The sequence below is a fragment of the Pezoporus occidentalis genome, unplaced genomic scaffold (assembly GCF_034315485.1).
Source record: "Pezoporus occidentalis ecotype Australia unplaced genomic scaffold, CSIRO_AGI_Poc_V1 ctg89, whole genome shotgun sequence".
Taxonomy (NCBI): domain Eukaryota; kingdom Metazoa; phylum Chordata; class Aves; order Psittaciformes; family Psittacidae; genus Pezoporus; species Pezoporus occidentalis.
This window is the reverse complement of record NW_026916253.1, coordinates 3,007,000-3,030,448: the sequence shown is the minus strand read 5'-3', so window position 1 is coordinate 3,030,448 and position 23,449 is coordinate 3,007,000. Positions and strand designations below refer to the sequence as shown.

The 23,449-nt window shown below is 39.4% G+C and overlaps 1 long non-coding RNA gene across 2 annotated transcripts in view; it reads right to left on the bottom strand.

Moving 5' to 3' along the window:
- The window catches only part of LOC134156639 (uncharacterized), a 34,764-nt gene that overhangs the window by 180 nt on the left and 11,135 nt on the right, over positions 1–23,449 (bottom strand). The gene's annotated exons all lie outside the window — the stretch shown is intronic.

Here is a 23,449-nt window from a genome sequence, read left to right as displayed (position 1 = left end):
CAATATATAAATATATAAATAAATATTGTCAGTGTTGTCTTTTCACCCCTGTTTATATTTTAATGAACTCCTTCTAGTAATAACTTCCAGTTTCCTCCATTTCCAGAAAGCCAGCACTCCATAAATATTGAGTTGTACTATTATCTGCTGATGTACCAGTTTTCTATAAACAGAGAAAATCCAAACTTATCACTGGGCCTAGCTGTTGAAAAAGGTTAGTATAACTAAATAACAAAACAGGAATGTTGTTTACTTGTTAATGTTCTACTAATGAAAAAAAGCTGTTATGGCTCTGATTAATTTAGACCATACTGGACAATTCTGGCATAACTTTCCTTGAAGAGTGACTATTGATTTCCTTTTCATTCTACACTTTGATACAACATTATCTGGAATCTAGCCCAGGTTTCATAACTGCTACTATCTCCACATTAACAGCCTGTGCAAGATTAGAAATAGCTTTTGAAGATATACGCAAGGGTGAGGCAATCCAAGAATTTTCTCCATTTCCACAGGTTGAGCTTTTACATCTGTCTATGTAACAGCTTTTAAGGAATTAAAGGTGTTTGTAGGCATGATCAAATTCATCAATTGCAACTAATTAATTATGCCATTGTTTAATCTTTTAGCACTGCATTGTTTTTTCTCCTCTCCATCTGTATTTATAATATCTGGTGTAGACACAGTAATTACCAGATACTATGGGATGGTGACTGCTTTATCAGCATGAGCATGGGAGAACCACACAGTCTCATAAACCATGAAGAGTGAGTAATACTCATGGTCTCAAGCAGATGCCAGTAAAAATCTTTGTACCACTCCCCTCTGTCTCATATTCTCTCTAATGGTACTCTGTATATAAATCAGTTTTCTATATGGATCTCTCCTATTGATTTATACACACGCAAGGTACAGGTATAGCTTGTCCAAAACTTGTAGGTTAGGAAAGTAGCTTTCACCTCTGAAGAGCAATGTGTTCAGAAAAGACCATGGTAATTTGCAAACAAAAGAATTAAAATTACTTGTAAAGAAAATATTCTAAAATATTCAGGGCACTGTACTGAATTAATTGCCTGGCATGTGAGACATAATCATAATGTATTCTGGTAATTTCTAGGAACATGGAGCATGGTAACTGGCATGGTATTGGTCTTTCAGATAAGTCTTCTTTGAGAGTTGGTGTATTCTATATTTCCAGTTCACTTACTCAAGTCACAGAATAGCTGCCCTAAAAACAGAGTGTCTGGAAGTTACGCAAGGCCCAGACATGCAGTACTGGGTTAATAATCACAGAACTGCAATGAACTGGGAGTTCATCAGTTTCAAAACAACAAAGATTAGAACCTGGCCCATGGAATGATTATGAAGCAATGACACAATGCCAAAATTAAAAAGGCAACTGTACTTTCAAGAATGGGTCAGAAAAGGCTCTTCCAACAGTTAGGAGAACATTAGTGCCATGTAAAACACCCTAAGGTTTCCAGTCGCTCTTGTTCAATACGTCATTTGAAACTAGGATGTATGTCCAGAAAAGCTCACAAGGATGAAAGGGGCAAAGAGAAACCCTCACTGATTGAAACCAAAACAATTGGCTTGGTTTGCAAAAACCAAGAGGGGACAAAAGCATTAGTCATAAGTATGGCTGCAGGAGTAAGCACTAAAGAAGGAAAACTAATTTAAACACAGAAAGTGTTTGCTTATTGATAAATTAAGATAAACTGGCCTGAAATCCAATAAATCAGTATTTCTTCAATCCATTGAATCAGTATTGAATCAGTGTTGTTTTCTTCCAATGGAGCTGTACCCTTAATCAAGCTTAAAAAGTAGGAAACAACTTCATTCATCTCTTATTTCAAGAAACAAGTTTTTGTGATAATGTGATAAAAGTATTTACCAAAATGCAAGATTTTTTAAACACCACTGACATTAATTGGTTTTTACTTCTACTGCTTTCATTTGCATTGAATTAATACACACTTATTTCAACTATTACAAATTAATAACTCTTCATTAACTTTCCTCTTTTCAGCTCAAACTATATTAGGCAGCATTACAATTATTTAATGTAAGAGTTATTTTTAAAACAAATTCATAGAATCATAGAATGGTTAGGGTTGGAAAGGACCTCAAGATCATCTAGTTCCAACCCCCCTGCCATACCATAGACTATAAAAACTATAAAAACCCATACTGAACAAATAATTCAGCCACTAGTAATTTTAGTGTGTATCTGTAATGCAATATGTTCATGACAGAACTCAGGGCTAGTCCCTTACTAATGTGTTTCCTGGGAATGTGCATTTACTGTGAACTCCCAAGCAAACTGGTAATATTAATTTATCAAAGGAAGAAAATTAAAACCAGTCCTTTTCTGTCATCTGTCAGCAACTGACATAGTCAAAGGCAATAAGATAGCCGTCCTTACAGAAAATCTACTTCATATATCCCCTCTCCATAAAAATATCACCGTTAAAATTGCTCTTTTTAACTCTAAATAAATGTAGAGGTCAAATGATCCAATACAGTAATAATACAGTAAAAAGTAAACCAAAAGAGCTGCCGTGTAAATTTAAGACTCTTGAATCTATCACTTCCACCGTCTTCCAAACACTCACTATCACAAGATTTGTTTCTATCTGGGCTTATGCTGTACAAAACCATTAGAAAAAGAAGCTGTTACCCAAAAGAAGGGCTTACTGCTGCAGAGCACCTTCAATTAATATTTTGCAACTGTCATGAACTCCAGAAGGACAAGACAGGTGAAATATGACAATGACTGCTCCCAAAGATGAAGCCTCATGGGCTGAAAGGGAGTTTGAACAGTGCTCTGCTGTCGTGAAGCGTAGTCACCAGGTTGGGAAGTGGGAGCACAGAAGACAAAGTTACTTTCTCCTCTGGGCTACTGGTAGCCTCGGCTAAAGCTCTCTGCTCAGATGTGGAGCAAGGGAAAAAAACAGCAACCATAATGCTCAGGGAGCTAGAAACCATGATGTGGCAAAATGAAAGAACTGAAACTGTTGCCAAAATAAGAGAAAATCAAGTATTAAGCAAGGAGATTTCAGGTATATTAAAGGTGTCATGTCCCTCCCCATGGCAGGGGCCTGGAACCAGATGATCTTTAAGGTCCCTTCCAACCCATATCTTTCTATGATTCTATGATTCTGCTTGGACAAGTATCAACCAGTATTGCAGTTCACTATTAGCGCTCTCTAACATGCAGTAGCAGGAGAATGGAGTGACCTGGATGCACTGAAGCCCCTTTAGGCCAGTTGCAGAAGTTTCTGTCTTTAAGTCTCAGGCAGATCTGATTGCATCTTGGAGGAGGAATAGCAACAAAAGGACTTTTTCAGCATTTTTGGTATTTTTGCTCAGATTATCTTATACAATGTGTACAGGTTTTCTATTTCTGTTGTTCAAACCACAGATATAAGTAAGAGGGAAAGGGAAGCAAGTGCTCACCATCAGTTACCCAGTGACACCAGACCAAACAAGTAGCAATATTTGCTTCAGAGCCCTGAAAACACCAAGCCACACTCAGGATTTGGTTTCTGCCAAAGCTCATTTCAGAAAAGCTATAGGCCTAATGGGAGCATACACTGGGCTTCTCTAGCTGTAATCTAGTTTCCTGAAAAGCCAAGAAAACATGCTGAACTGAGCTACTGAGAGGTTTTGTAGTGTGGAGATCAAGGGTCATGGGAATGGGCTGAATTTCAATGAATATGTTCCCTGTTCTTAGCAATGAGGTTCAACCTCATACACACAAAGCAGATGATTACCCCCATGATGACCAGTTGCATTCACATAGGGATCACTTGAAAAACTAAAAAATTTGCTTCTTCTATTTTAACTGGATATTACAGCAGAACTACAGACAAACACATAACAAGACACAAAGGAAACAGAAGTTTTAGATAGGCAAAATACATGCAGTGCATTTTTAATAGTGCAGGTCACTAACCAAGCTGCTAGAGATGTGGTACACCTTTACAACAAGGTCAGATATCTTGATACCTAACTAGAAGATACTGGTTTCCTGCAGGTATCACTTGATAAATGTTTATGGCCTTTGCCATACAGGTCAAGGCATTCCCTTCCAGCCCAAAGAACGTGATTAATAAAGGCAGTAACACAGTAGGTGAAGGATGGAACAAAGAAGGCCACAGGCAAAAGCAACAATTATTGTCTGCCTCACCCTAATATAGCACTTCACATGTCCAATGTGATAACTAATTAATCATAGCAACAACTTTGTACTCTATGCTGCCTTTCATCCCGTACCTCAAAGTGCTTTACAAATGTTAATTAATATGTATGTTGTACTTTGAGGAAAGATATTATGGCATTGGCTCCAGCCAATGTTAACTTGTTCTTCAACAGCCCAGCTTGTGAAATCCAGTTGACTTTCCCAATGAAACAGAAAATGTGCAAATCTTCCTGGCAACAAATCTGAAAATGTGCTTCTCTGTTCAAATATAAGATATTCCATTGACAATATGGCATGTTTCCTCCCTTCACATCGTATTCCAGTATAACCTCACATAACACAGCATGGTTTAAACGCAAGAGGAGATTAACTTTTCACAAGAGAATTGGATAACTGGTATTTTAGTCTGAACATCTGGCACATTTTTAGCTAAACTGTTTCTTTTAAAAGTTTTTGGTGTGTGTGGTTTTTTTTTATTTTATTTTTTGCTTTGCATTCACATACTACAAAAGTTTGACTAACTTTAGCTCAGCAGCTGAAATAAAAGCTAATTTCTTTGCTGCAAAGACCAGACTGGGGCTACTCAGCATGACTTGATGTCTACATTTTTACAATTATTCTAATTCCTCTATTAAGCACAGTAAATTTACATGACAGTTTGTATACATTCAACCAATTCCTGCTCATACAATCCATCTCCTGGCTTCAAAGGAGTGTGCGCCTGAATGCGACACACAGGATTTATCCAACATCCCCATTAAATTCTCTGTGTTCACATTGTGCACACATCCCTAACTACACAGCTGCTGAAGCAAAACGTTTGGGGCCACTACAGTCAGAGCTCGAAGGAGTCACCTAGCTCCCCTCTGTTACACAGGTTAAGTATAGAAAACAGTTAATAGCTGTAAAGCTATTACCAACTGTCACAACATCTCATCATCATTGGAAAACCTTGAATTTAGACTGTTAGAAGCTCTATTTATCTTCCAGAGTAATGAACTAAGATACCTTCTTATGTCATTCAGGTTTTGTATCAAAACCATCTTTGAAAACCTGCATTTTAAATATGCGTGCACACACGCATATTTAAATTGTCAGAAATAAATGCAAAGGAGAAGCAATACCAAACTAATCTAATCACTAAAGCGTTAACATCACAGAAATGGCTGCCTAATATTCTGCAATAAACATTTACCATGCATTTGAATAATCCCTTCCCATCTTCTTGTCCTAGAAAAATACCAGCAGTGCAGGATAGAAACAGAACTAGAAAATCCTAAATTTGAAATTACAAGAGTTCACAGCAGAACCAAGTTTCACCTTAAGGACTAAAGAAGGGAAGGAAGGGAAAGGGGAAAACAAAAAAGGAGAGAGAAGAGTACAAGAACTATCATTGAGCAGGTGTCTGCATAATAACAACATGAGTAGAACTAATAAGCTTAATTTCAGTGAGCTTTGAAGTCAGGTGCAGGCTATTAAAGGAAACAGTGGGTTAGCATTCCTGGGAGGAGGTTTACTAATAGTGTTACACACATAAGAATTAATTTCTTTACCATGTGAATGGTCATAACCAGCCGGGACTTACAGCTTTCTGTTATCAATAGTGTGATTAAGATAACTCAAATAGTAGGTAAATTGACACACTTTGTGTAGGGCTCTGTGTGTACATGTGTAGCAACTGCTTGTAAATTATGCAAAGCATCTACCTGTGTTACATTTACTGACTGGTTTAGAACTTAAAAATGCAGATGATGTAAACTGGAAAAAGATTAAAAACCTCTGCCTAGTGACCAGTATCATGTTTCAATAAATCTGAAGTATTCAAGAGGTACACTTAGTAGTAAGAAACAGTAAAGAGTCAGAGTTGCTTGAATCATGAAATAAGCAGCTTTCTGCTGCTCTTTAATCAAGACATATTTCAACTTCTCGTCATTTATGCCATCCAGGGACCTGACAAGTAATTCCCTAGCTACACTTGGCTTAAAAGAGAAAGACAGCATGTCCTAGAGGCATGGAGAACCTTTTGACACTGCTCTGTTTTGGAGGGTTATGTGTGCTTTTTGACAAAAGGAAGAACAATCCATTTTTCTTTGAGATAATAATGAACTTAAGAATGAATGCAACTTCCATTTAAACATATTTTAAGTGTGTTGATACAATATTTGAATTCTCAAGGGTACACAAAGAACAGCCTCCTGACTTCAGTAAAACTCTGCCTTCACTTCGTTGAATCCAATATCTTCTTCCATTATTATATCACATGAATCCTTTTAGACTAAACATAAAGACTGTACTCTCCAAAACTTAACATATATGGCATAGCTGTAGATAGGAGATGTCTCTGTTAAACCAATCTATTCTTCCACATCTTTCATTTCAGTAGAAAGGCTGAAACTTAAAAGAACCATCATGATCGCATCATTTTGTGACCCACTGTATTTCTGGTTAGTTTTTTCTTCTAAACCCATACTAGATACCCATTGTCAAGGTCAGGGATATTAAAAGTGATTTGTTAGATGTAAAATACTGTTTATTATAGTCTAAAGAGCAAGCCAGCTTGAAATAATAAATTAGTGCCAGATGAAAAACTGCCAGAATTCTCTATTATACATGCTTTTCCCTGGAAAGCATCCCAGATTTTTTTCTTCATAGGCTCCTTTACTAAAAACTCCCTGACTTATGGAGTGTGAGCTAAAGTTATAGCTTATAAAAGGGTCAGTGAGGAGCATTAAGGGGCTCTGAAAACAACAACAACAAACAAAACTTGTGTATAAACTATGTTGTGGCTACAGCCTAAATGGTACAAACTGATGAACTGCAACAGATGCTAAGAAAAACTTATGGAGTTCACCCACATAATTGCACTGGGTCAGATAAATGTAGCATCATCAGAAATCTGAAAACTGCATGAAGACAGAAACCTGAATTATTCTCACCCTTCCCACTGCTCTGCAGTTCTCTGTGGTGTTTTACAGACAACAGGCATCTGAAAGAAATGAGTAACTGTATGAATTATGCAGTTCAACCTCAACATGAACTTAAGTGATTTGGGAAGAACCTATCTTGATGCCATGAAAGAGAAAAACACTACTGATACCAACAGGAAGGTTGGACTATAATGGAAGACTGTTTCCTGTCCCAAGGAAAATGTCACCACATACACTGCAAGCTGTTATCTGTTGCTATTCCCCAATGGAAAATAACATACTTAGAATTTATAACCTTTTTTGTAGCTATGAGAGTAAGGAGAAATGGAAAAGCCAGCCTCTTTCCCTCTCTCTCGTGCACAATTATTGATTTCACCACTATATGCTGAGAAAGCAGGGTGGGACCATCGGTCACTGCAAGTCAATGTCAACAGCAGGGGCATAACGAAGAGCTTGAACCCAAGCAGCTGGCTGTGGCTGGGAACCTGGAGAGAGAAAGGGACGAGTAGAAGACTTCATTGTATGTATTGCAAATATCATACAGTTCCAGGGCTGTTGGCTTCCTGCATCCTCACAAATTAGCCAAAAAGTGCCATCAAAAGCAGTCTGCCAGCAATAAAGCAACAAAGAGGCCCCACTGGAATGGTCAATCCTGAAAATAAAAGCCATGTTATAAATGTTTACATGATGTAAGTTTGGAGTGTAGAGTCCAATAATTCTCACTAGCTCTTCTCTCTCACTTCCGTTCTTGGCAGCTAGATAACAAGTTCAGCCAAGCAACTCACTTAAAATGTACTGACATGAATCCTCATAGTGTAAATAACATATCTTACCTATGAAGGGTGATTATGTTCCCTTTATTCTGGAAAATAACATCTTCCTAGACTTTTTATGAAAATCAACTGTTTGCATTCTTCACACAGTTTATGGTATAGTCTGTAAACACAATACTAACTAGTCCTGGTAATAACTAGAAGTTTGACATGGCCCCAAATCTAAACCATAGAGCTGACACCCCAGAGCACAGAGGAAGTTTGAATCTGAGCACTCCATCTCCAGTCTGTCTCTGCAGGAAATGAATTCACAAAGCAATAATAGTATCATAAACAGCGCTTAACATGTTAGGGCTGATCCTGGCAATCCATACTCCTCCAGCACAAAAACTCTTGGCAGGTCTTACACACTGCTGAAGTATCACTGAAACTCTCTAAGTGGACCTTGTGTGGGATTTAAGAATCATACCCTTGCCAAAAGGTGACATTAACCCTTCCTGCCTATACCACTGAAACCAGTCTACATGTTGGCATGAACAATACATGATATATACAAGGGGATCAGGCCATACATCAACCCTACAGGAACACCAACCATCTGATTTTAGTCATTCGTCCTTTTGGAATTTTATCAGTAGTCATTTTTTAAAAGGGCAGATAAATTTCATGAGCACAGAAGTCATGAAACACATTTGGGTCACCTTCTGCAACATCACATGCTGTTGTCTGCTCTGCAGAATCAGAATCTCTTTGTTGATGCTTTCTGTAGCTGACAGTCCAGTTCAGTCTGGCTGTATGTCTGTCAGGGACTGACCTGGAGGGTATCATGCAAACTGAGAAGGAAGCCAGCAAAGGCAAGTGCTGTGTTACTGGAGAAGGTGCAGACATGCTGAACATGTTGGAACAGTACAGCTTTCTAGCTGAGATCTGTCCCCTGTCCTCACACATACTGGCACTGGCTAGAGTTTTATTCTCCAGCTGGCTAGATGTGTATCTTCCACAGCACAGCAGCGTTATTCTCCTGAATACGCATGCTTCAGACTCACAGTTCAGATTTTCTTTTCTCCTAACACATCCACTAAAAAAAAAAATCAATCTTTTTTTTCTGTATTTGAATGCATTTTCTGAATATGAATTTCTGGAGCAATTCTTTACCTTCCACTTTACTACAATCATAAATGAAAGCATTAAAAGGGAGAGTACAATCTGGGCAAAATTTCCAGACAGTGAAGAATGCTTTCTGAGCAAAGAACAAATTCGCATATGCAAATACTGTATATGGATAAGATTACTTGCAGGGACAGGTAGCATAAAGGTACTTGCATAGACAGGCACACAAAGATACATACAGTACCCAGTTCATGTACTGTCACACAACGTTTGCATAAGGAATTCAGAGGCATATCTGCTTAAACTTATTTATTTCATGCACTATTACACTACTGAATTTTTAAGGTGTTTCTTCACTGTAATGTCAAACTGAACTTCCAGGTATTTACCATGAAAAAGGGAAATGAGCATCTAAAACAATAGAAATCGCCTTAGCAACACTCAGTTATTATCCCTTTTCAATCTAGACAAGCTTCAAAAGCTAAAAAAAAATAATCTGAACACTGAGATCTCCTTTCAAGTTGAGGGTGAAGGACTCCAAGAAGTAACACTAAATTGCAGCTGCCCTAGGAAAAGTAATTTAATGCAAGCCATACTGACTTGGTATGGATTCTTCCCACAGCAGTACAGGTTGAGATCAACAGGGATCTAGAAGCACGGTTCTCCAAGGATGTTTGTCTCACATTGGTCCTTAATTGGAACTTCAACAGCTTTGTGCCCTGCCAGAAGTGATGGAAAATCACAGAAAGGAAAGGATAGAACAGCACTCGGATGGTATGGGACACACAGGCACCATAGAATCATAGAATCAGCTAGGTTGGAAAAGACCTTTAGGATCATCAAGTCCAACCATTACTCCAGGACTGCCAAGTCCACCACCAACTCATGTCACTGAGGTTTGTGAACACTTCCAGGGATGGTAACTCCCCCACTGTCCTGGGCAGCCTCTTCCAATGCCTGAACACCCTCTCTGTGAAGAAAGTTTTCTTCATATCCAGTCTAAACCTCCCCTGGTGAAGCTCATGGCCATTGCCTCTTGTCCTATGGCTTGTTCCTTGGAAGAAGAGACTGACACCCACCTTACTACAACCTCCTTTCAAGCAGTTGTAGATAGTGATAAGGTCCCCCCTGAGCCTTCTCCTCTCCAGACTAACCCCCTCCAGGTCCCTCAGCCGTTCCTCATCACATTTGTGCTCAAGGCCCTGCACCAGCTCCAGTGCCCTTCTCTGGCCTCGCTCCAGCACCCCAATTTCTCTCTTGCAGTGAGGGGCCCAAAATGAACACAGGATTCAAGGGCACCACTGCCACATACAGGGGATGATCACTGTCCAGGCCCTGCTGCCACACTGGTGTGGATACAGGCCAGGATGCCGCTGGCCTTCTTGGCTGCCTGGGCACAAGGTGGCTCATGTTCAGCTCTGTCAATCAGCATCCCCAGGTCCTTTTCTATTGAGCAGCTTTCCAGCCACTCTTCCCCAAGCCTGTAACATTGCATGGGGTTGTTGTGGCCCAAATGCAGGACCCGGCACTTTGCCTTGTTGAATGTCATACAACTGGCCACAGCCCATGGATCCATCCTGTCCAGATCCCTCTGCAGATCCTTCCTACCCTTCAGCAAATCAACACTCCCACCCAACTTGGTGTTGTCTGCAAATTTACTGAGGACAAATTTACTCAATCCCCTCATCCAAGTCATCAGTGAAGATATTAAAAAACACTGGCCCTAAGAGCAAGCCCTGAAGGACACCACTAGTGACCAGTCACCAACTAGATGTGATGTCATTTACCACCACCCTTAGGGCTTGCCCATCCAGCCAGTTTTCAACTCGGCAAAGAACACATCTACCCAAGCCACTAGCAGCCAATTTCTCCAGGAGAACAGTGTGGGAGACAGTAGAAAATGCTTTACTTAAGTCCAAATAGACAATGTCCACAGCCTTTCCCCTCATCAACCAGGTGGGTCACTTTGTAATAGAAGATCAGGTTGGTCAAGCAGGCGCTGGCCTTCATGAACCTCTGTTAACTGGGCTGGATCCCTCTGTATTCCTACATGAGTTTTATGACCTCATTTAGGATCATCTGCTCCATGAACTTCCCCAGCACTGAGGTCACCAGAGCTCAAGAACCTCCTGCTTGGCCACCTGCAGTCACAGGACTGCTGTGACACAGCAGATCCAAGCTGCTGAGAAGGAATTGCCTGCTTTCTTTGTTATATTAAGCCCTTTATCTGCTCTAGAACACCAGTCAGAAAACCTTTAACTGGAAGACAACAAAGTTGACAGGAAAGAGACATGACTTCATATGTTTAAATGCTCATATACAAGCACTCATGGCTGATCTCTTTCCTCCTGACACATTCTCATCTGGGATTTGAAGGATGCATCACAGAATTCATAGCATTTTGGATTTATTTAGTTTCTGTCTTAAGGCTTTCCTTAAGGTAACTTAAGCATAAGAGATTTTAAAGCTAAACAAACTAAATAATGAAAAAACCCAAACATCTTAAATGGGTTAACCCATGTCAGCAAAGATAGCTAACAGCTGACTGTCAAGCAAAAGTAACTCATAACTTTGTAGTTAAATAAACAGAAGATGAGCGTACTAAAATATATCTTCATGCTACATATATATAATTTGAGCAGAGCTGGAACTCTTTCCTAGCAGAACTACAGCAGATACCCACTAAAACTCCTGCTGGAATGCAGCAATACAGCTGACAACTTGGAACTCGTCCTCTTGCACTTCGAGTGTTATATGCATCTTTTCCTTCCACTATCAGACAAAACTCAGAAAAGCACCTTTCTAACTAGCTGCTGAGCCACTACACCTTCCTTTACCACCCCTCAGCAAGAAAGAGACATCTTAGGATAAATACATAAGTACTAGTTGTACAATCATATTACCCACTATTTTTAATAATGTTACCTCCATTAACTGTAATAATGTTTTCACTTGTTTTTGCTGTTTGACTACCCCTGGCAATTTTCAAAATTAAGTCCTCTCTTCATACAGTGATTGAGGAACTGAAATACCAGAGCACTGTAATATTGTTATAGCTTCACGGCATCTGAAATCCTGCTACTCATTCCCAAGTAATTTCACCTGAACAGTGAAGATTTTTTGGATGGACTTTCAGCCTTTATGTCCAAAGTGAGATGGTCCCACAATATCGTAAGCACTTTAAAAGATTTACTTAGCAGTTATGTAGGCTTTTTAATCCACAATCAAACATTCCAAAGCAGAGACAAAACTTACAGCTTTATTTCCCAGACAGGCAAAAAAGACAGCAGATACCAGCTCCTCAGAAGAGCTGGTATTGGAACCCAGGTCTTCCTACATTTCCTGTTGCATGACTTATTCATCGGGACTACATTCCTTCCATTCTCTGGGCATCTTTCCACCTTCTAATTAACCTCCAGTAGCAACCATTTACTTGCCTGGAATTACTAAAGAAAGGGGAACTGAAGGTCATCTGTGTTTCTGAGGAGATGGGATAGAAGCCCACCAGTAATCTAATATCAGGCTCATTCCTGGCAGGGACATTGCCACACAGTTCTTTCAAACCTTCTCTGGCAGCAGAAAGATACTGCAATGTAAAATACAGCCAGGAGTCATGAAGTCTAATGAAGAGCCAGAATGAATTCCTAGACTCTTTCCACCTCAGTTCCACTGATACAATGAAGTGATTCCCAACAAACAGCACAATCACTCTGAGTGCCAGAGCATGAATCAGCACATTGGTCCTCTCTCACAAAGGATTCTCCAGTGGCTATCACACTATTCTGTAAGGCCTTTGCTCCGTGCAGAGCTCCCATTGCCAGCAAAATGCAACCTTCCATGTTTTATTTGGAGGATCTGTCATAGCACCTCATTCAGAGTAAAGAAGTCTCGCACTAATTTATTCTGCACATTTCAGTTCTGTAGTCTCAAATCACTTCAGACACTACAAGAAATCATATAAAATTTATCATTAAGCACCAATGGAACAACGTTAACATGCTGTCATGTGCAGTAATGGAACATGCACCTCTCTCAGGACTGGCAGCCAGTGTTCAAGGACTGCACTGTCACCATCTTGTATTTTTTCACACTTCCTTTTTGACATGGAACAACTCTACCAACAGTCTGTCACTCAAGGGCTTTGCAACAACTAGATTGAAAGTATAAGGTATTTTGTGTCCTGTGCCTGTTCTAGTGTAACTGAAGTAAATCAAAGCAGTAAATACAAGCATTCCAAATAACAGGTCACTGAAATTTACAAAATGTGTGGGGATACAAGGATTAACTCTCCTGAAAAGATGCAGGCATTTTACAGTATCATTTAGGAGGAAGGTAGGTACCTTAGTACAAAACTATGATACAAAAACCTGATACTTCATCTGGATATGTGCAGTTCCAGAGGAACCCTTAATTTTTACCATATTATTTTGTCCCTTCTGCTCAGCAGCTATACAAATGCTAACCTGAATAAGGATACAGGAACTCAGTGCCTGCCCATCAATGCTTCTTGACTTGCCAGATGATCCCAGCTGTGCCTGACAGCAATCAGAAGTCCCTACTCCTCCAAAATGCAGTCAGAGAGCAACACACTCTCATGTTCTCTGCTCATGTTTGGAAAGGAATTCAGAATTCACTGGACCAGAAAAGAAAGAGAAAGAAGCCAAGATGAACTTGCTTCCCCAGCCAGGTGCTCAGAGCTCACCTGGGAACTGTTTTGAATTGGGAGTGGACCCTGATTTCTGGTGAATTCTTTAGTCACTGACTGACAGATTCATTCCCTCCCTTGCGCTCACTCTCCCTCATACAGTCTTGCATTCTCTCTTACAGGCAGCTGACACAGCTTTCCTGGGAGGCAAAAGATGCAGGCTGGAGATTCTCCTACTTGAGGAGGATCTGAACATTGACTTCTTCATTAAACTGCTGGACTATTATATCCAAAAGTGGGGAAGACCACTTTTTAAAACAGACTATTTCAACTTACTTCTTTGAAAGAACAGGAGCCAGGACATGTCCTCAGGAAGGTGGTTTAGAGCTCCTGCTCTATATGGGCCTACTGAACTACATGCTTATGCATCCCCGTGGGAGACCCAGTGCCCTCCAAATGGAGCCACTATATAGGGCTGTTCTCTTTCCATGGGTCACAGACTGAGGATAGCCCTACAAGATAGTGTAGGGTGCAGAGCCACTTGGAGAGATAGAAACAAGCTCTCAATGGCCAAGCTCAGGTACCACACATGATACAAATGTGTTAACTTCACACTCTGCCTAGGCTGGTTTATCTTCATCAGAAGAACAGCAGGCTGCCCCACATGGACAAAACACTACAACAATTACACCATTTCCCATATCTAAACTAGTTTGTACTGCAGTTGCCTTGGTTCCACTGTACAGACCAGCACGGCTCTACTCAGAGCATTAAGCCATCTCTGCCTAAGAACTACACTCCTACCTGAACCTACCCCCCAGGTCTGAAAGTTCTCATCAAAGGACTCAAATCAACAGTTTCCCTGATGTCACTAAGTACCCACGTGAACATTGAGTCTTGCCTTTCCATCCCAAATTAATCCAGCAATGATCCTTTGCAAATTATCAAATCCTTGACCCTGTTCACTATGCTGGAAAAGGTGGCATGACAGAAGTTTAATCAGAGGATGAGAAAACTGAACAGCTAACAGGGAGCCCAAGCCTCAAATATGAAAGCGTCTATGTGGAATGTACCAAGAGCTGTCTGAGAAAAGATGGGGACAAACTCATCTGTCTTTATGGTAAAAGACAGCTATGTCACCCATCTATGTAAACAGGGAATGCCTTTACTTCCTCAGAGCTGCAGAGCAACTTCTTGTAGAAGTAACTGTGCCTTTCAGGGGTGCAACATCAACTCACCTACACTGAAAAACATAAAGAAGTTTCTCTGTCTACAATGTGTAGCAGCCACTGTCAGCCATTAGGAAACTAACGTCCTTTTGCAATCACAAATATATCAACTCTGTACAAAACCTAGCGTAAAGGTGTCTCAATCCAACTGGGAGCTACCAGTACAAAATCCTGAAAGTACTAAACTTACATTTTTCATATGCTGTCCTTCTGTAATGAAAATATTATCTTTAAAAATAAGTATAAAAAAAACACTAATGTTGTGTGAATAGGGAGGATAAACTTTGACAGACAAAACCAGAATTCTGCAAGAATATCCAAAAGACATTTTACTGTTTAAAGTGGTTATAGCTAGCACTTCTGAAGCAAAGGGGAGTTTCAATTACTCTGGGGCACCAGGCACAGATTGAAACTCATATTTCCTTATCTACTGAAAGTTGCTCAAATAAGCATAAAGCAGTGGTGTAATCAGAGAAGCTATTTCCATTAATCTTTATTTAATTTTTTTTTTTTTAACAAACAGGCCATAGAATAAGGATGATCTTCCTTTCATGCAATCTCACAGTGCACACAATACCTGTGGGTTTAGCCAGGCAGAATTCCCACTGAATCTACGGGGACTTTTTTCCTGATTATAGAGTCATTTCCAGTATTTTACATCAGTTATCTCCAAGATGAGCATTGCCAGCACTGGAGCAACTTTAAACAGAGAAGCAGGACTAGCTCCATAGTAGCTTTTGCCTGAATTCTGCTAGCTAGGACATTTTGAAAGTTCAGGACAAGCTGTTAATAAGGTCCCTGGGTGTTTGCTGGGGCAGCCCAACATGTGACATTCTGCATTTAATTAGAACTTTAACTGAAATTTATTGAGACAAAAGTCAGGATAAAAGGTGTCCCTCCCATTCATTCAAATGAAATTTTACTCTCCAACATGCATGTGAGAAAATTATATTGTTTCAAATTCTAATTAGGAAAAAAAAATTAAAACTATTCAATTACCTCACATGTATTCCTGTAAATAATTCATACAAAGCATGTGAATGCCCTATCTTCATTCCAAATACTATAGACATGCATTTATACCTAACATGCTTACAATTGCATTAGATGATGTAACGCATAAAAGTAGAATGCTGAAGAGGACAGTCTTATTTGGTAGATTTACCTGGAAATAGGGAAAAATGCACAAACCTAAGATAGTCCCATTAACTTCAGCAGGCTTTGGATCAGGCTCTACTTGCCTGCCTAATTAGGGTTCTTCTGGCTTCCTGGCAGTGGTTTTCAAGAGGCCACCCTGCCAAGAGCTCTCCTACTTGCTGCTGCCTCTACTACTCCCCCTCCCCAAGGAGGTGGGGGGTCTACAGCACAGAAACCAAATACATCCTTTCCAAAACTGCCAAGACATGTATGAATCCAAATGTGCAATCCAAAATTCGGTTCAGCTTTAACAATATTTCCTTTGTCATATGGAAATTATTGCATGCTCTACTCCAAGGAAAATACAGATATCCCAAAGTCTTACTAAAAGCCCAGCTTTTAACACTTTGAAGTAAGCTGCAAGAGTCGAAAGCTTTAGGGAGCCTCACCAGCCGGGTTTATCCGATGGGTTTTAATTGCCATCTAGCGGGAATAACGTGCAACTTCGTTTCCCACCTTACAGCCTTCCACAGAGAAATCATAGCATCTCCACCCCTGCCCGTTTGCTGCCCAGAAGGTTTTCATTCTGGTTCGGCCCACCGGGACACAGTGACCCATTTTGGCTGCGTCAGGGGATGTCTATCGAAACCAAGTGGTAGTGATGTCTTTTCATCCTCAAATACGCAGCTATATGTAATCAAGAATAAGCCCTGCATTTTCCCAAGGTCTGAGAAACAAAAGATTTCCATATGCCATTGCCAATGTGAGGTTTTCAAAAAGCTGGAAAGAATTAAACTAAAATGCCAACAGCCTGGGCTACATTTACAGCAATTATTAGCACTAGAGTAATGAGAAGATACGGCAATACTTCGGCATCATCGTTTAAGTCCCAAATATATACATGGAAAGAAAAAACACAATTCTTCACTTATGGGTTATTAAATCTTTAGAGCTAACTTGACGAGTAAGCTAGCCATAATTTACAAACACATAATCAAAGACCTTTTCTTATTTTCCAAGTGTAAAGCACTGAGCCTACCAGCAAACTCATTTAACAAAAGCAATTTCAATTTATAAGAGCTTAGATTCAGCTTTCCAAATACCTCATTTCTATCCTTCCAATTAGCATGCCACATATGGAAGATATTATACCAGATACCCTTCACCTTTTGTCCTCAAAGCTATGAGAGGGACCAAGTGTTCCTTATTTCCTGATGAATCCTTAATTACCTGCAACGTGACATATTCCTCCTTCTTTCTTTTTGATCCTAAAATGTAAAAGGCACAGCCAACAAGGCACACTGTCTTTCTCTGACCCTTTCATTCTATATGTTTCCCAGTCACAGACTTTAAATAATAAACACTTGCAAATGTGTAGTACCCATCTGCATTCCCTTTCAGTCTCAGTCTCTTCATAGACCTGGTAGTCTCTTTATTAAATGGCTCAGCTAGATTCATAGTAATGATCAGTTATTTCTCAAAAGGCAACAGAGATGTGCCAGACAGCAAACTGCTGTCTGCCCAGTATGGTGCCAGAACAATCAGACCCCAGGCATCCAACTGGTCATCAGACATTACAGCACAATCAGCATTTAGTTCGTGACATGACTCCAGATCTCATATCCTATGTGTTAACATAGGCAACACAGGCTGACACAGATAACAAGAGAGAAACAAGGAACTGCTCTGGTCATCAAGTGTATCTGCGCCTATTCCCTGCTCTGAGAACATTCCAGTACCACACCACTCCTGACAATAACAAATTACATCAAATAATATTTTTTAGCTAAAGAGCTTTCCAAAACATACGCACCCTTTTATCTGGCATCCTATCCTACCCTACAAACACACAAGCTACCACATAAGTCAAAGACAGGATGCCTACTTGCAATAGAACAGCCAACTAGCATGTGGCACTTTGCTGCCATCCTGGAACTCCCATGTTAACGGACCTTAATCAGGTGTGAATTACCATTTAAGAAACACTCTTTGGCATAAGTGTAGTCATCTTTTTATTTTTATACTCTAACCTACTTCAGCATAGAAGGCCATCAAAGCAGTTCAAGCAGTTTTCCAGACAGTATGTCTAACTGCAAGGGAAGTCAGTTGCACTGCATTGTGGCCTTGACTGAAGAGGCATGTTCATCTCATTGCAGTTAACACAGAAGTCCTGTGTGTTAGAATGCTTGTATGGTAGCTCTTTACAGCACATGGCAAGTGAGAATAGAAACAGTGTGACCTGCCCATTAAACAATAACCTTATTGAAAGAAGTTCATTATCCCAAAATGATCTGATCTTATTTGTTAATGCTGCCTTTCTATTTAAGGCCTGAACATTCAGCTACAAGGAAAGCCCAGTCACATGCTCAAATCCATGTTAAAGTACAAGCACAGTTTATAACTCAACACTTTGTGAATTATTATGTCCCTGGGACACAGTAGTTACTGCTACAATCAGTTATTTTTATTTCTCATGTAGCAGCACTTCCATCTGGAAACAAGACTGCTATCTCCCATCCAACAAGACAGTGTGCTTCCATGTGCTACGTGCCATCCCTTGGTACCTCAGACTTCAGTGTTTCAGTTGAAAGAAAGGGAGAAACAGGCGGTGGCCTGTTGCATAAGGTGTGCTCAGCTCCTGACAAGACTGGCAAACAGTTAAGGAGGCACCAGGCACCGGCTGCTAGGACAATTTTCTGAACAATTGCTCCATAATGCTGTCTGGGTCAAGCATGACCAGCTACAGGGAAGCTATCAACAGAGACTGCGCAGGCTGTTAATTGCTTGGCTACTTTACTACATTTAAATGCAGCTCGACACATCCTACACTTAAGCGCATGATTCAAGGTACTCGAAGTATCAAAACAGCCAGACATTTTGTGACAATCAGCTAATAGACATTAACATTCTCAAACGAAAAAAACCACATCTTAATGCCAATATTGGTTTAATTACTTACTGCGCTCATAGCAACTAACTTTAAACCATACAAACAAAACTGAAAACCAGTAAGTACCATGGGGTTTTTTTCAAAACATGGTTAATAAAAGAATAGCAATAATGTATCAGAAAAACACAGACGCAACATAATAATTATCCTTCACACTTGCACAGCACGTTTCATCAGAGAAACACAAAGTACTTGAAAGACTAAAATTAATTCTAATTAAACCTCTCAGCATCCTATGTAGTTACATGACATTTACAGAGTGGTAAACGAGACTCAGAGGTTTGGCAAGTTGCACAGGATGATACAGCTTCTCATTGGTGCAGTCAGACCAAAAATCAAGATCCTGGCTTCTAGTCCTGTTTTAACTGCTAGGCTACCCTGCCTATTTTGTTCAGCACCAGGTTTTCTGCTATAACAAAATGACAGATGAGGCAAAGGGAAAAGCAACCTATTTATATTCAAAAATTGTAAGATTTAATGGCAATTTAAATTGTTTTAATAACTTATTATTTTCTTCAGGCTCTACATATGCTTCTCCATTCCAACTCATACATAGCCTAAGCATGTTGAATCAAGCACCGTCAGGCTAGAAATTACCTCTGGAAGGGAAAGGTTTTGTCTGTCCACACAAGATGCATTTTGCAAATCTAGAATGATTTCAAAATACATATAATAGCAGCAGCCATCACAAGTAGAATTTTCCATTAGAAATAATTGTTAAAACATACATATTTAACTAACTGTATTTTAATGAGACTTTTTCTTTTCTATTATTACTCAGTTCTCAGGAAAGGAGGAGGGAAACTAAAGAAGCCACAGGAGAAAAGATAGTGGGGGGTGAAAAAGAAAGAAGGTGCCAAACAGATAATTGCTTAAACCAAAGATAAACATTTTCTAAAGCATTAGAATAACATTTCACATTACAAGAGATGTAACATCTGCAAAAGAGCGGGGAGGGTTTCAGTCCTTTTTCTAAACTTATTAATAATCATAACATAAGAAAAAGCCTGTGAAAGTTTTAAAATGTGCCTCAGATTTATTATTTGAAAATTATTAGCAAACACAACAATCACAGCAATTATTTGCAGGTCACCAAGGAAAATACATCATCTATAAGAACCAACCATTCTGAATGCTGATACCTCAGTTTTGACAGTGTCATTCAAAATGTAACTGATTTTCATAAAGAATTTGGTACACAGATGTGGACATATGGGAAATGGGGAGAAAGCACTTTCTAATTTGCAAAGAAAATGCAAGTTTCATAGTCCTATACCGTACAGAATTCCCGCTGGGCAAATGACTGAAACTGACAGGGCTTAAATGCAGTCTAATCACTGTTGGTCCTTCCTATATGAAGGAAAACAGGGCAGAAAATTATAAATCTGATTGCAAACACTCATAAAAGGAAAAGATCAAGGGAATGACAATAGACAGGACAAATCATTATGCTTAAAATAACTGAAATACATAACACACACAAGAATAACTCTATTTAAAAGTATGCATGCTGAATGCACGCATTTTTTCCTAGAGAAACTACTTATCATAGTGAGTAGAACATACATCTTGTACTTTCATGCCACTGTATTGGAAAATCTGGCCTATAGTAAGTCATTTATGGAACTAAGATATACAGAATCACATACAAATGACAGAATGGCTGAACTTGGAAGTGAGATTTGGAGCCCCTAGTCCAATGCCTATTCTCAGCACAGGGCCAACAGAGCAGGTTGGTCAAGGCTCAGCTTTTGAACATCCCAAGAGTGGACACTCTGCAATCTGATTAACCTATTTCAGCATTGGACCACCCTCCTGATGGAAATTCTTTTCCTCATTTCTAGTTGAAATATCTCTTGTTTCAACATGTGACCACTGACTTTGCCCTTCTGTTGCATGACTCTGAGAAGAAAAAATGGAACAGTATTAAATAATTCCTTGCTGAGCCTCTTTTTCCACAGAGGAATGTCTTAGCATTTGCTATCTGAACTCCTGGATCTTGCAAATATAACCCACAAGCATAAAGATGTTTGATTTTTATTTTCTTCCTAAGTTTTTTGGGGTTGGAGACCAGTTATTTCATGTGGCTTTTGAGCAAACTGTAATTAATTAAACCAAGTAGCTGAAATCATCACCAAAAAACCTTAGCATGCATTCTGGAATGAACAAGTAAACTAATGCACAAAAAACAAACAAACAAAAAAAACCCAACAACATGACAAACCACTGTAACAATAAGCTGATAAGCTTTATGATAAATACACAAGTCCTGATTCAGGAAACACACTTTGAAAACTCTAAGTCACTTTATGAAACTATAAAGAAGCAGAATGGGAAATTGGATGAATTTATATCATTGCTGTTCACCCCTAAAATGTTATAGAAAACTTTTTCAATTAATACTATATATTCATAATTAATTATTATCTGTATAGAACACATTTTGACTGCAAAATGTAATACAGATTCCTGTATACTGTTCATCACCCCCCCGAGAAGGAAAAGGGGTGACCAAAAAAACCCATGGAGCTAGAAGGAGCTGGTAATTCACTTATGCCAAATACATTGCTGCTATGGAATCCCCACTTACTACTCAGACCATCATGTAGAAACTCATACTTTGCTATTATTGTTTAGGTACCAGGTATATGATGTCCAAAGCTAAAATGTGACACTGGAAGAACTCTCTGTCAGTGACAAAGAGCTGAGAGCTGCTATACTGCAATAGCAGATCACCTTGCCTCACACCAATTTTTTCATGAGGAAAACGTCTTTCATATGAACTTCCTAATTTAGCAATAAAACCTTCCTCTTTTTTTCACTCTAGCAGCAGCTTTTCCTGTTTGAAATCTTTTGCAACTTTGTTCAGTCTCTACATGTGGCAGGGAGTGTGGGAGATGAGGAGGGTGGCTTTTCATTATTTTTAAGCATAGAGCTTTTAACTGAAACTGTAATGTTATACTGGTACAGGACACCACAAGGATTAAGACTGGGTGCCATCCTCTAAAAGTGAGAAAATTGCTTGCTTTCTGCTTGTGCTAGATACACCTGCACTCTTGTATAACAGAACTAATCCTGTTTAATAAGCAGACACACATTTTATGACAGTCCTGCTTTTACAATCCCAGTTTTCTCAGAGTCTGTAATCCAAATTTATTCACTCCCATGTATAAAGTAATTGAAACTTACACACACCGGTTTTTGGGGGTTTTGTTGTTGTTTTTTTTAAACCAGAAGTCAAGTTAAAAGCAAAAGCAACAAAAAATTGGATTCCCTCCTCTGGAAAAATGCTGGGTTCACTGACCAACCTCACTGAGAGAAATCAAGATACAAAAAAGCTTTTTTTAATTTTTTCTTAACTTTTCCACAGCAGTTGTCACAACTGAGGAGATCAGAAAGAAAATAATGTGATAGGGTTTCAGCTTTGCCACAAGGGCCTGCTATATTACTTTCCATGTAGCCATTAACCTCTGAAGTAATGGATTGACGTGTCAACCATTTCATTAGAGCAACACAAGAATAATGACTCTGTGGTTAACACAGAGCACTGAAAGGCATTGAGAAAAGCTCCTGTTCCTGCCTGATACATCAACAGTTTGCAGTCATCAGGGCCAAGTTTCATCAGTGTGAGGCTAAGATCCACAGAAGTGCTAGTTTACAGTATCCTGCCTGAGACATCTAATGTCATAGTCTTTCAGAGATGCTGAGCACCAACAGCTCCTATGAAGTAAAATGTGTTTTGGTTGTCCACCATGAGCATCAGCATCCAAACCTAGGCATTCAAGTTCTGAAGATGTACTTTGCAAGTGTAAAAGCTTCTGTCTCTAGGACTCAAGAGTTGTGTCTGAAGTGTTAGGTGCCCTCATAAAGATTTAATGTTTCTGTGATGGTACAATGCAAAATTTGTGATGGGACCAGAGGCCATTGGCTAAGTAATCCACTAATACAAGTAAACATGCTTCCCTCAAAGAGCTCCTCGGCTCTCAGATGTTCTCAGATGGATACTATTTAAAAAAAAACCAACATGTTAGTGTTATGAAATAAAAATAACTAAAGGCTCAATACAATAGGTACTTACAGATTCTGTTTATGAAATGATACAGTGTGAGGTCCAAAGAATACACGTAAGAAAGCAATGTATATATTTATATGTATCTCACACATGCACAAGTATTGTGCAATAAAAGAGTGTATGGGTTTTTGATCTTCTCTTTTTCCTCATAGCATTTTATGTACAGCTTACCCACTATATTTGGTTTAATACAAACAACTACACTACCACAGGTTATCCGTAATTAAATATTTCTATGTCAGTTTTCATTTTCCTGTTGTGTAAAGTATTGTTTAGTGTATTTCACAGAGATCCCAACCCTATTTCAAGAAAGTCTTCAATACTCTTGTGATATCAAACACTGAGCTGCCCGGCCCTACACAGCTAAACACGATGCTGCATGGTCGAGTGTGCTCCATTTCT